General features: G+C 43.1%; 1 protein-coding gene across 3 annotated transcripts in view; it reads left to right on the top strand.

Annotated features, from left to right (window-relative positions):
• The window catches only part of KEL (Kell metallo-endopeptidase), a 350,942-nt gene that overhangs the window by 241,464 nt on the left and 97,201 nt on the right, over positions 1–12,277 (top strand). For all 3 annotated transcript variants that reach the window (XM_063815702.1, XM_063815704.1, XM_063815703.1), the window contains one exon: positions 11,520–11,619. The gene's annotated coding sequence lies outside the window, so the exon portion shown is untranslated. The remainder of the gene's footprint in view (positions 1–11,519; positions 11,620–12,277) is intronic.

Here is a 12,277-nt window from a genome sequence, read left to right as displayed (position 1 = left end):
CTTTGTTACTTACTCTCTCTGAGCCCGTTTATTCAGCTATAAAATAATGGTATTACTGGTACTTAGCCTCTATGGTGATTATAAAATTAAATAAGTAAACTACTTAGTGCAGTGACTAGCACATACTAGCCAACAAATCATTGTTGTTATTGTTATCACTGTTCTTATTGTTAGACCGTCAATAGAACTCAAATTTTTTTGGCCCATCATCTCTCTACACTTCTTCTCATTGCCAGCATGTGTGTGTGTGAAGATCTTTACAGCTTTACACTGTTTCTTGGAATTTCAGTTCACTAAAAGGGTACTTTAAAACATTTCAAACACAAAGTATTTACAACACAAACTGTCAGGAGTGGAAGGAGCGAAGCTGTGTGTAGATATACTCTGGCCCTTTCTCCAGCCCCATAAATGCTTCATTTGGGGCTGTGTCCTGGCCACACAGCAATGACATTCTAATTTTAAAAAGCCTTGCACCCGGCCAGGTGCGGTAGCTCACGCTTGTAATCCCAGCAGTTTGGCAGGCTGAGGCGGGCGGATCACGAGGTCAGGAGTTCAAGACCAGCCTGGCCAACACAGTGAAACCCCGTCTCTACTAAAAATACAAAAATTAGCTGGGCATGGTGGCGGGCACTTGTAATCCCAGCTACTTGGGAGGCTGAGGTAGGAGAATCACTTGAACCTGGGATGTGGGATTGCAGTGAGCTGAGATCATGCCAATACACTCCAGCCTGGATGACAAAGCTAGACTCCATCTCAAAAACAATAAATAAATAAATAAAGCCTTGCACCCATGCCACTGACAAGCCTTAACGGTAGGTCTAAAATCCTAAAATCTACCCCAGCACTGACTAACTTCAAACCCGGTCCTTATGTTTGTGTTGCATGAGAACCTGACTGACATACAGACTTCCCCCACTCACCTTAGCCTCCAAGCCTGGTGTCTTCTTTGTAAGCTGCTCTCACTTAGGCATTCATACCTGGAGACACCTGCCTACTGGCCTCACTCTATAACGTGAATGACATCAGAGATGCAGTCTCTTTCCCTTGGGTTGTGTCTTGTGGCTGGAAAGGGTGGAAAGGGGCTTTGTGCACAGCTTGGAAGAGGTGGCACTGCTGGGTGAGCTAAAACACTGCCAGTCCTTATGCTGATTTTCTAATTCAGCACCTACCCTGTGTCACTACAAAGCCAGGGGCAGCAGCATTGATGTGGGGCTGGGAGATGGGAAAGAAGTCCCTCAGGAGACCAGAGGGGAAAGGTGCTGATTCTGTCCCTTCTCTCTCAAGGATGAGTGTTTTCAGCTCTTTCTCTCATCCACATCTCCAAGTCCTTTGTGTCTTGATGATGTTTACAGTTCAGCTTATGCTGGATGGGAAACTTAGACTCCAGCAGAGTGTTTTCTGTGGGAATGACAGGAAGCCAAGGAGCCCTCTGGGGACTTCTGAGGTACTGATGTTGCTCCTTAGAATAATGAGATGTCCTCTGTTTTGAGGAAGTAACATTTGAGAAAAAGATCTGAATAAAGAAATGGATAAAGACCCAGATACACCCAAGCAGCTGACGGCTTAGGATCAGCACCTCGGCAGTGCCTGTCTCCTGGCCCTTCCCCTCCTCCCAGGACCATGGAAAAAATATGAGATCATGGAAAAAACACAAAGGAATTTTCCCAGCTGGACTAAAATTATGACAGCCTGGGTACCTAGCCAGGGCTGGATCCAGAGTTTCCATTTGCAGACAAAATCTCCAAGTGGATCCAGGGTTTAGGGATCTAGGGAGGCAGGGAATGGAGGCCCTGGACCATAGCAGCCTCTTGTTAAAATTCTCCAAAGAAAGTATCATTTGGAGAAGTCTGGGAATCAAACAGATATCTGCCTCCAGAGGCAGGGCCCTTGGTGGACACATCTTGGGATCTGGCTCCTGTGAGAAGATACACACCCTGGGGACAAAGGTAAAGGGAATATGGGGAGGCCACTCCAAGCTTCCAGCTCCCTAGTAAACTCTGAGTCACAGTCTTTCATCTCAGAGACATTTAAACCTAATGCATGATACCCAGTGCAACCCCACCCACACTGAGACAGAAATAATGACTCAAAGATTTCAAGGAAAAGCTGTGCAATGAAGGTAGTAAAGATGGGCCCTGAGGTTAAGAATAACCAGGGCTGGAGGGGTTGACCAGGCAATCTTTCTGTAGGACTTGAGCTTGGAACTGAGATTTGGAGCTGACCCATTGAAAGCAAAGAAGAGGCTGGGAACAGTGGCTCATGCCTATAATCCTAGCATTCTGAGAGGCCAAGGTGGGTGTATCACTTGAGGTCAAGAGTTCCAGACCAGCCTGGCTAACATGGTGAAACCCTGTCTGTACTAAAAATATAAAAAATTAGCCTGTAATCCCATTTACCCAGGAGGCTGAGGCAGGAGAATTGCTTGAGCCCATGAGGCAGAGGTTGCAGTGAGCCAATATCGTGCCACTGCACTCTGGCCTGGGTGGCAAAGCAAGACTTCGTCTCAAAACAAAAACAAAAACAAAAAGAAAGAAAGTAAAGAAAAATGTAGGTCACAAGGCTAGAAATGGAAGAGGAAGAAGAAAGGAGCCAGTTGCTAGCAGGGAGCTCAGGTAGGCAGACAGGTCCTGGGCAGTGCAGGGCTGGAGGCAGGGGCTTGGGAATTGAAAGGCAGGAGCATAGGTCGGGGCTACATGGGCCTTCATGACTATTCATTTTCTATTGCTTCTGTAGCCAATTACCACAAATTTTGTAGCTTAAACAACACAGATTTATTACCTGACAAATTCTCCAGGTCAGTAACTTGACCAGGCCTCAATGAACTAAAATCAAGGCGTCATCAGGGCTGCCTTCCTTTCTGGAGTCTCCTTGCTTTTCCACCTTCTGAAGCTGCCCACATTCCTTGGCTTATTGTTCCCTCATCCATCTTCAAAGCCAGTCACATGTGTCTCTCAGAACCATCTTCTGTCATCACTTAGCCCTCTGACTGAACTCAGAGGAGAAGTTTCTCCACTTTTAAAAATCCCTAAGATTAGATTCAGCCCATCTGGATCACCCCTAAGATTAGATTCAGCCCACCTGGATCGCCCAGGCTAATCCCCTCATCTCAAGGTCTTCAACCCAATCACACCTGCAAAGTCCCCTTTCCTATGTAAAGCAACATTTTCACAAATTCCAAGGATTAGGGCTTGAACATCGTTGAGGGGGCATTCCTCTGCCTATCGCAATGACTACCATGCAGCTTTGGTGCCTGGTGAACCACTTATTTGACCAGATCCATTCATCTTTACACAATTGTGTTCATTCCTTAATAAATATGTAGCGTCAACTCGGTTAAATGATCATAACATAGAGCAGGCTCCATAATCCAGGAGCATAATCCTAAATCTGTCCTTATTTCCTTTGGGATTAAAGGCATGTGGAGCAATGTTAATTCTTGTTTCCTTTCTAGCCTTCCCAGAGAGAAAGAGCTAGGATTGAAACAGCGAGGGGAACTACTCTAGTGCCACTCAATTCTGTCTCCTGGGCTTCCCAGGCTTTGAGGAACTGCCGCATTTCCTTTTGATTAACTTCTTCTTTCACTTGATGAGATTAATGGGAAATGCAGTCATTTACATGGTTGAATTGATGAAGTCTTCAGTCTCCCAGGGATTTCTTCCTCAGTCAACTCTTCATCTTTTCACACAGTCTATTAATGGACATTTCCATTGTTATTGCTTCTTTGATCCGGATTGATTCCTACTCCAGTATCCCCTCAGTCTCTGGCCAAAAAATAATCCTTCTCCACTCATGCCTCCCATTTCACCTGTGTGGTGATTGACTATGACAGCTGCTTGTTTCTCTACGTGAAACCCAAGCAAATTTGGGCAGCAGAATAAAACAAGATAGTTTTCCTGTTTATTTTCCTGTTGACCCCCTTTCTGAACCTTCTTACAGGTCAGATTTACTGACCTAAGTCAGTTTTAGGTGGGCCAGTCCTCATGGATTCTAAGGTAATCTGGAAAATACTAACAAATATCTAAGCTAAAGCATCTTTATTTTCATCATCAAACCATATGTAATTATCACACTCAGGCCCTTGGAAGTGGGCAAAATACACAAACATAAAAACCAACCTGCTTATCAGTAACTGATAATCTGAGCTACTTCTTGTTTCAGTTGTTTTGTAATAAAATTATTGTTTTGTTTTTGAAAATCTGAAGAAGAAAATGCCTGAAGTCGGGGAAGAGCTTGAGAAAGGAGCTGTATATGTTCCTGGGGGAGTTAGATTGCACCGTAATCATCTCTGAATGTGCATTTCCAGAAGAGGAAGAGAGTCCAGGGACTACAATAAAAATGTCAGCACCTCTGCTCAGATCTGCCCTACTGTTTCCTGGGATATGTTGACATTTTGACTTGCATTATTAGACTCAATCTCAGAAAGCTGTGCCTGGCCATTAGGTGAGACACAGATTACTCCCTGGTGTACTCTTTTTCTTGGATGTGCCATATCTAATCTTGGCCCATTGCTACTACAAAGCAACTCTTTTTCTCTACATTTTGGCATAAAGCCAACTTGGAGTGGCACGAGGACAATATGTTTAGAAAGGGGTGGATGGAATGTTTGAACATGTTTGGTGGTAGGGACAGAAGAAAATTTATGATCAAATTTTTGGCAACTATTTAACTCATCGCGTTTTGTTCATGGTAAAGGAAGGAGGTAAGGAAGGATTGAATGGCTCACTCTAGATGCCTGAATTTTTTCTTTATATGCTACAGGAATCCTTTGTTTTCATGATGTGCTCTGCCTCCCAAAGCCAGATATCCTCTGACTGGGGGCTTTTCTGCCCCAATCTCCAGCTGTCTTCTATGACATCTCTGCCGATTTTCACTGCTGGCAGAGTTGAGAGTGGGAGTTTCCTCCCTCAATTTTGACTCACTAACAAATCAGGGGATGGGGTAACTAGCTCCCTATTAATGCACAGAAATATGTAACTGCTAGATTTTCAGACAGATTGGAGGAAGAAATTATCTCACATGATAATACCTGTAGGCTGGAATCAGGCAGAAAATAGTTTTCTTGAGAATTGATGTGGGTCACCTGGAGAATTGAAGAGTCTAGCAAGAGGGCACTTGCCTGGTGGTGGATGGAGATAGGAGCTGAATTAGGGCCCCTGAGTAAAATTGTGTGGCTTGTAGACTGTACAAAGGTGGTGATGGAGAGACTGAAGGGGCACATGGGGGCTGAAGGAGCTGCATCTACCTGATGGAAAGGGGCACCCATTTTATGCACAAAGATGATACACAGTACTTGTGCCAAAATGTCTTGCTTTATCCTCCCAACTGATCCCAGACAGTTTGCTTAGATGTCTAAAACAAATACAAATCATAGGCTTTATTTGATCTACTTGTCAAATAAGATTGTCACAGATGTCACATATGGTCACTTTTGCCATACTTTTATGAGTCCAAGCAACACAAGATTCAAGAGGCAGGGGCATAGAGCCGTATCTTTTTTTTTTTTTTTTTTTTTGAGACAGAGTCTCACTCTGTCACCAGGCTGGAATGCAGTGGCGCGATCTCAGCTCACTGCAACCTCCACCTCCCAGGTTCAAGTGATTCTCCTGCCTCAGCCTCCTGAGTATCTGGGATTACAGGCATGCACAGGAGATCGGGATGGTCTCGATCTCCTGACCTCGTGATCCGCCTGCCTCAGCCTCCCAAAGTGCTGGGATTACAGGTGTGAGCCACCGCACCCAGCCAGAGCCATATCTTAATGGGAGGAGTGCCAAAAAATTTGTGGCCCTTTAAAAAACCTGTCATGGATAAGTCAACAAAATTTTCTTTTTCTAAGGCTTAGACTACTCTGTCAGATATCTGATCCTGAATGGAAAGAAAGACACTAACTCACCCCACTCTCTTTTCACTCCCCTTCTCAGAGAACAGGAGGCTGCAGTATCTGAAGTCAAGCTTGTTCTGATACTACACTGTATTTCTTCCTTTTTGTCCATTTATGAGGAAGGCAGACACATTGCCCCACTGGGAGTTTTATATCACCCAAGCTGCAAGCATCTCTGAAACATAAAAACAACAAAATATTACTCTGTCTATCACACATGTACATCGCGAGGCCTCAAAAACATCTTGCTTTACTCCCACAACTGATCCCAGTTTGCTTAGATGTCAAACACAAATACGAATCATAGACCTTATTTGATCTACTTGTCACTAAGCTTGAAAACCACACAGCACAGTCTTGATTTTTGCATATATTGTAATACGTCTCTTAAAATGTGTGATAAATTTTTGTGTAACACATTCTGTTAATGAATGCTTATTTTTCAGTTAACGATTTAGCTCTCAAAAATTAGAGAAAAATTTATTTTAACAAAAAAAGCAAGACTTTTTAAAAAGTTTCTTTATCTGTGAGGTTTTTCTTGGTAAAAGAATCCAAGACTCTTGGAAAATTTGGTAAGGGTTATACAACTTATGTTTTTCTTTACATAAATATTCCTACATATCTGAGCTCAAAGCATTAGTAAATGTTTGTGTGATATAAAAACTGATCCTAAAACCTGTTTTCTATTAATATTCTAATTTTTCAGAGTAAGGAAGGGGTGGAGCAAGGCAAATAAATCGTGAATGATATGGGCTCCAATGGTAGACAAATGACAAATAGGGATGTCTCCTGCACCTGGCTGGAATGGCTTTCAATTCTTAATCATATTGACAATAGTGGCTGCATGGTGGCTCATGACTGTAATCCCACCATTTTGGGAGGCTGAAGCAGGAGGATTGCTTGAGCCCAGGAGTTCGAGACCAGCCTGGGCAACATAGTGAGACTCCATTTCTACAAAAAATACAAAAATTAGCTGGGTGTGGTGGTGCGTGCTTGTAGCCCCAGCTATTCAGGAGGCTGAAGTGGGAGGATCACTTGTGCCTGGGAGTTCTGCAGTGAGCTACGATTGCACCACTGCACTCCAGCCTGTGTGACAGAGCCAGAACCTGTCTCAAAAGAAAAGAAACAAAACAAACAAACAAAAACGTTGATAGTAGCTACTAACACCAGCTACTGTATGGTAGAGTTTGAATTTGAATCAGGTCTGATCCCAAAGACTCTGCTCTTAATTTTTATGTCATTTTGTCTCACCAACCTAAACATAATCCAAACTTGTATATCATTACATTGCTTATTGATTTATATTGATTATATAAAAGATATCTTGCTGATTGAGAAGAATATGAGAGACATAGGAGAAAAAAATCACATGTAATGACTACAGATTTATTCTGGAGTTAACCTGTGAGGGAGAATTATTATATTCAGTTTTTAGATAACAATGTAGAATCTCACAGAGCTTAAGTAAATCTCAGTGTTTCTCGGTCATCACATGTTGGGGCCTGAGACTGAAGCTCTGATTTCACCCGCTTCACACACTGTCCTTTTCCTCTATATCATGCCAAGAATAGTAATGCTATGACTGTTTCAGATATTCTGTAGCTCAGCAGTGACAGAAACTGTGAAACTGAAATTACTTACATTATTTGATAAGCTAAACCCAAAATTCATGAGGAAGAGATTAAGTAAAACAAACAAACAAACAGAAACCCAGACGTTTATAATGGACAAATAATTGTTCACTCATATTTGTTGTCCTTCCTGGAGGTGACCCTCCCAGTGGGAATATCACATATTTTTGCTCCATTAATTCAGGAGTGGTCGAGTGATTTGCTTCAGCCAGTGAGATGTGGGTAGAAGTAATGAGAGTCACTTCATAGCAAGAGCTTTAAGAGTTGGCATTTGAGTCACATTCCCTTTTTCTCCACATCTGAGATCATGGAAGAATGTGTTTAAAGGGAGCTTTCTACTGCTCCAGTCCCTACAGTATAATAATGAGCAGAGTCTACTTCCTGGCTAGTGATGGGTGCATGGCATGAGTGAGAAACAAACCTAGCTGTTAAAAGCCATTGAAAGATTTGAGTTATTGGTGACTTCAGCGTGACCTTGCTGTAGCAGATGTTGTTAGTGTTACATTCTAATCCCTTAAGTTTCCTTTTATCGTTTCTGTGTTAAGCCCTATGTACCTTTGTGGTCAGAGATAAACAAAGGCCAAGGTTCACAGGAGAGAGCCAGTGTGGATGCGAGAAACACAAAACCAGAGAGGCGAGGTATTAGAAAAGCAGTAATGGAGAGAAAGTGAGAGACAGAGACACAGGAGGCCCAGGAATGCAGACAGAAAGCTAGAAGGAATAAAAGGCAACCCAAGAGAAGCAGCAGAAGTGACAAGGAAAAGCAGAAATTGTGAGCAGAAGGAGGGAGGAAAGGCAGGCAGGACACGGGACTGAGCAGGCCAGAGGCTGAGCACAGAAGCCAGTCTAAAGCACCCCTGTGAGGCTTTCTAGATGCCCCTCTGCTGAGAACTCTCACTCAGCCACATATTTCCAGCTTTCAGCAGCAGCAGCAAAGCCATTCAATTCAGGAAGCAAGGGGAGCCAGAACAGAGAGACAATAAGATCCCTTTGGGGTGACCATCTGCTACATGTTTACAATGGTTGAAGGCAGAAAGGGAATCAAGATATTTAGATTCAAGCTCTGGAATCCAGGCAAGACCCATTGGATGCTGCTGCTCTGACAGTCCCTGAAAAATGTGTGTGGTGTGTGGATTGCACTGGACTTCTAGCTCTGCTTCTTAAAATGCTGTGACCATCCTAGTGGACCACCCTTCCCTGACACGACTCACTCTTGTATGGGGGCTGTCAGCACAGACCTTGGACCGTCTAGGTTTGTATCCTGGCCCTGTGAATTGCCAGTTGTATGACCTTGGGCTGATACTAATCCTCTTGGAGTGGAATTTTCCCCAGATGTAAGATAAAAAATAGTAGAGCTAGCGTGAGCATCAAATTGGATTATGGCTGCCACATAGGAAGAGTTCAATAACAGCAGTTTCCGCTGTTGTTATTGGCATGGAAACTTCATTCTCATCATCTCCCCTTCTAACCCAACCGCCAACCACACTTCTTTAACATGAAGGTGATGGGTTTGTGTGTGTGCGTGTGTGTGTGTGTGCGTGTGTGTGTGTGTGTGTGTGTGTTGATGCATCTATGTATGGGTCCAGCAGTATGCTGGCTGCACACTTTAATTATAGTTAACTGAATGAATACCTTTAGAGATCCATAAGTAGTAAATAAAATCAGAAATGAGAGCACACAAATGAAGCCCTGAGAAGACACATGTTAGCTGTCTCTCTGGAACCACAGATATTTCCTAGAACTGTGTCCTGGCCACCAGCAATGACATCTAATCGCAGAAGTGGATCTATCTCCCTAAGCAGTAAGCATGCAAACCTCTCACTAATCTTAATGCCAAGTCTAAACTCATCCTGACTAATCGAAACCGAATCCTTATAACTCATTCATTCTCCAGACCCAGCCAATGCATCTTAATTCATAAGTCCAGCATGGCGAGCTTTTCTTAATAGGTCATTTACTTCGGCGGCCTCCTGACTGTGGTACCCAGATTTTGACACGGAGACATAAGCCCCTTGGGAATGGGGCAAGCAACCCTGGCCCTGCTTTGCAAGTGACTCCACAAGTTAGAATCTGTCAGCAACTTTCATTGAGTCTGTGATGAAGAGACTTACTGTTTCTCCCTATACAGCCCAGGGCAGCAGTATCCATGACTGATGTCAGGCTGGAGATAGCATGGAGGTGGCAGGGAAATCCAATGGGAATGATTCTTTTGCTGTTCTTTGCTCCCAGGGATGATGGTGCTGTTCACCCACTCTGTTTTGAAACCTTTGGGTCTTGCTGATTTCTAGAAATGAGCTGGGCCAAATGGGAAACTTTAGACTCCAGCAGGGTGCTCCTTGTGGGAACAAGGGAAAGCCAGGAGTCCTTTGGGTTGTACAACGCTGATGCTTAAACTAACAATGGGTACACTCAGACGGCAACAAGAGGCAGATGAGAACTGGGTCCAGCACCTCAGTTGTGTGTGTGTGTGTGGTGGGGGGCTTTGGAGTTCGACCTGGGTTTGAAATGTAACATTTACATAGTAGTTGTTGACTAAGCATTCATTAAGTAAATGTAACGCAGATAAAAATCTGGAATTTTATTCAATAAAAAATCCCCAATATTATGGGGATAGTAATGCCTCCCTCATAAGGTTAATTTCAGAATTAAATAAAACATTTTATGTAACACACTAGTACAGGTCGTCCTGGGGTATAGAAGAGCATGGTAGATGTTAGTAAGCTGACAAGAGCAAGCTAAGTTTGTTTAGCAATGCTCTTCTCCAGCCCTTTCCTGCTGTCTGGCCTCACTATCCCAGTGTTACAGGATGGAGGAGAGTCTGGAGCTTCAGGATCCCCAGCTGTGAGGTCCCCTTCCCCCTTTCTCCACTGCTCAGTCCCAAGGGGCTGTGTCTCCCTGGCACTCCAGCAACCATCCCAGACACTGACATTGTCATAAACTGCACACTTATGCTCATGGATCCTCTTCATCATGTCCAGAGGCACATTTACTTATCATTATTGATAAGGACATGCCACACTCATTGCTGAGGTATTTATTGAGCTTTTACTGTGTTCCAGTATGTAACTTATTCACCTTAAAGCATCTGTCTTTGATTATAAGACTGCTAATCTCAAAAGCACATTTGTGAGTCTCAGAATCTCAGGGTTGCCAGGATTCTTGAAGGTCACTCCAGTCAACCTACTGGTGCTTCATTCCCTGCTGACAACAGCTGACTGCCTCCTGTAGAAGGGTGGTCTAGAAGTTCCCAGTCACTCATTTCAACTCAGCTAGTAAACTGCAGCATGACCTTAACAAGTCACTCGATTTCTGAGTTTCAGGCTTACAATATGTAAAACGAAGTGTTGGAAAACATTATCTTTCCATTGCTGATATTCTTTGGCCCTTATTAATATCATAGTCATTCTAATCTCTTGTTTCTCCACATCCAAATATGGATGCCCTCTGTGTCCCAACCCAGATAGAGGAGGAGGTATTTTTTTTTGCCATGGCAGGCCTCTAAGTTTGTTTTTTGGGGGCTCTCTCTCTCTTCTCCCTTCCTTGTCACCACCTTCCCTTTGTCCTAGAAATATGTATTACATTCACAGAATGTCTGGAAAAACCAAAACCCTGGATCTATACCTTATGCTTCCAAAAAATAATAAATTCCCGATGGCTCAAACAGACTTAAATGTAAAAAGTAAAAAATGGGATTTTTTTGGTTTGTTTTTAATTTCCTTGGAGTATGAACATAGGCTTTTCGAAGGAAAACACGGATCCCGGGAGTCTAAAAGACTGTTAAGTGTAACTGCCTAAGGATGAAATATTTATGCAAGATAGAAACAAAACATAAAAACAAAAACATGAAATAAAGATTTGTTTGATTTATGCAAAATGTTCTCTTACAAACCTGTATATTCATTAAAGAAAACTGCAAATGATTTTTTAAACATGAAAAGAACTCAATCTCACTGTAAATTAAAAAAACAAACTTTAATAAGAATTGTTTTTGAATAACTGTTATTTTTTAGACAATGTACTGAAGATACAGCAGTAAACAGAGTGGACATGGTCTCCCCACTATGGAGCATATTTGATGAAGACCGATGTTACCATACGCTATAAAACCAGGTAAACACACACACACACACACACACACTTACACTTACAAAATAGTGAATTGTTTTGAGCAAGAAACTACATGGTTGTCTTAGATCTGGGAGTGATGAGGGAGAAGATGTTTGGACAGACCTGTGATGAGGTCACAACAGAGGCTTAAATCCTACGGGGAGCTCTGAGCTAGGACAGCTTTCCAGAGTTGTCCTGAATTGTGCCCAGAGTTGTCCTGAACAGAAACTTGGGGCCTGGGCATTATACTTCTGCATCCATAGGCCATTGGATGCAGGCTACCTTAGAGGAAGGGCTATAATCTTGGGGAAGGTGTTTCTCTTTGATTGGGAGCAATTTGGGGGTAACTAGCATCTTGGTTCTGAATGGGAGTCCGGGCAGCGCACTGCAGCATTTACTGTAATATCTGGAAAGCCCCTGGCAGGGAACCTGAACATGGATATGTCTGTGAGGTTAGGGGAAGCATCTATAGGAGTAATCATTAACTGGTATCTGGTGCTAACTAGGCACAGCATGGTGGGAATCACAATGAGCACTCTGAGAGATGGAGCAGCGTGCCATTACAGGAGCACAAAGGATGTCAGTGTCACTGAGCAGAGGAGTGACACAAGATGACATTAGAGAAAGGTATTTCTAGAAATCATGCAGAGCCTCACAGGTC

The sequence above is a fragment of the Pan troglodytes genome, chromosome 6, assembly GCF_028858775.2.
Source record: "Pan troglodytes isolate AG18354 chromosome 6, NHGRI_mPanTro3-v2.0_pri, whole genome shotgun sequence".
NCBI classification, from domain to species: domain Eukaryota; kingdom Metazoa; phylum Chordata; class Mammalia; order Primates; family Hominidae; genus Pan; species Pan troglodytes.
This window is presented reverse-complemented; position numbering and strand designations above follow the sequence as displayed.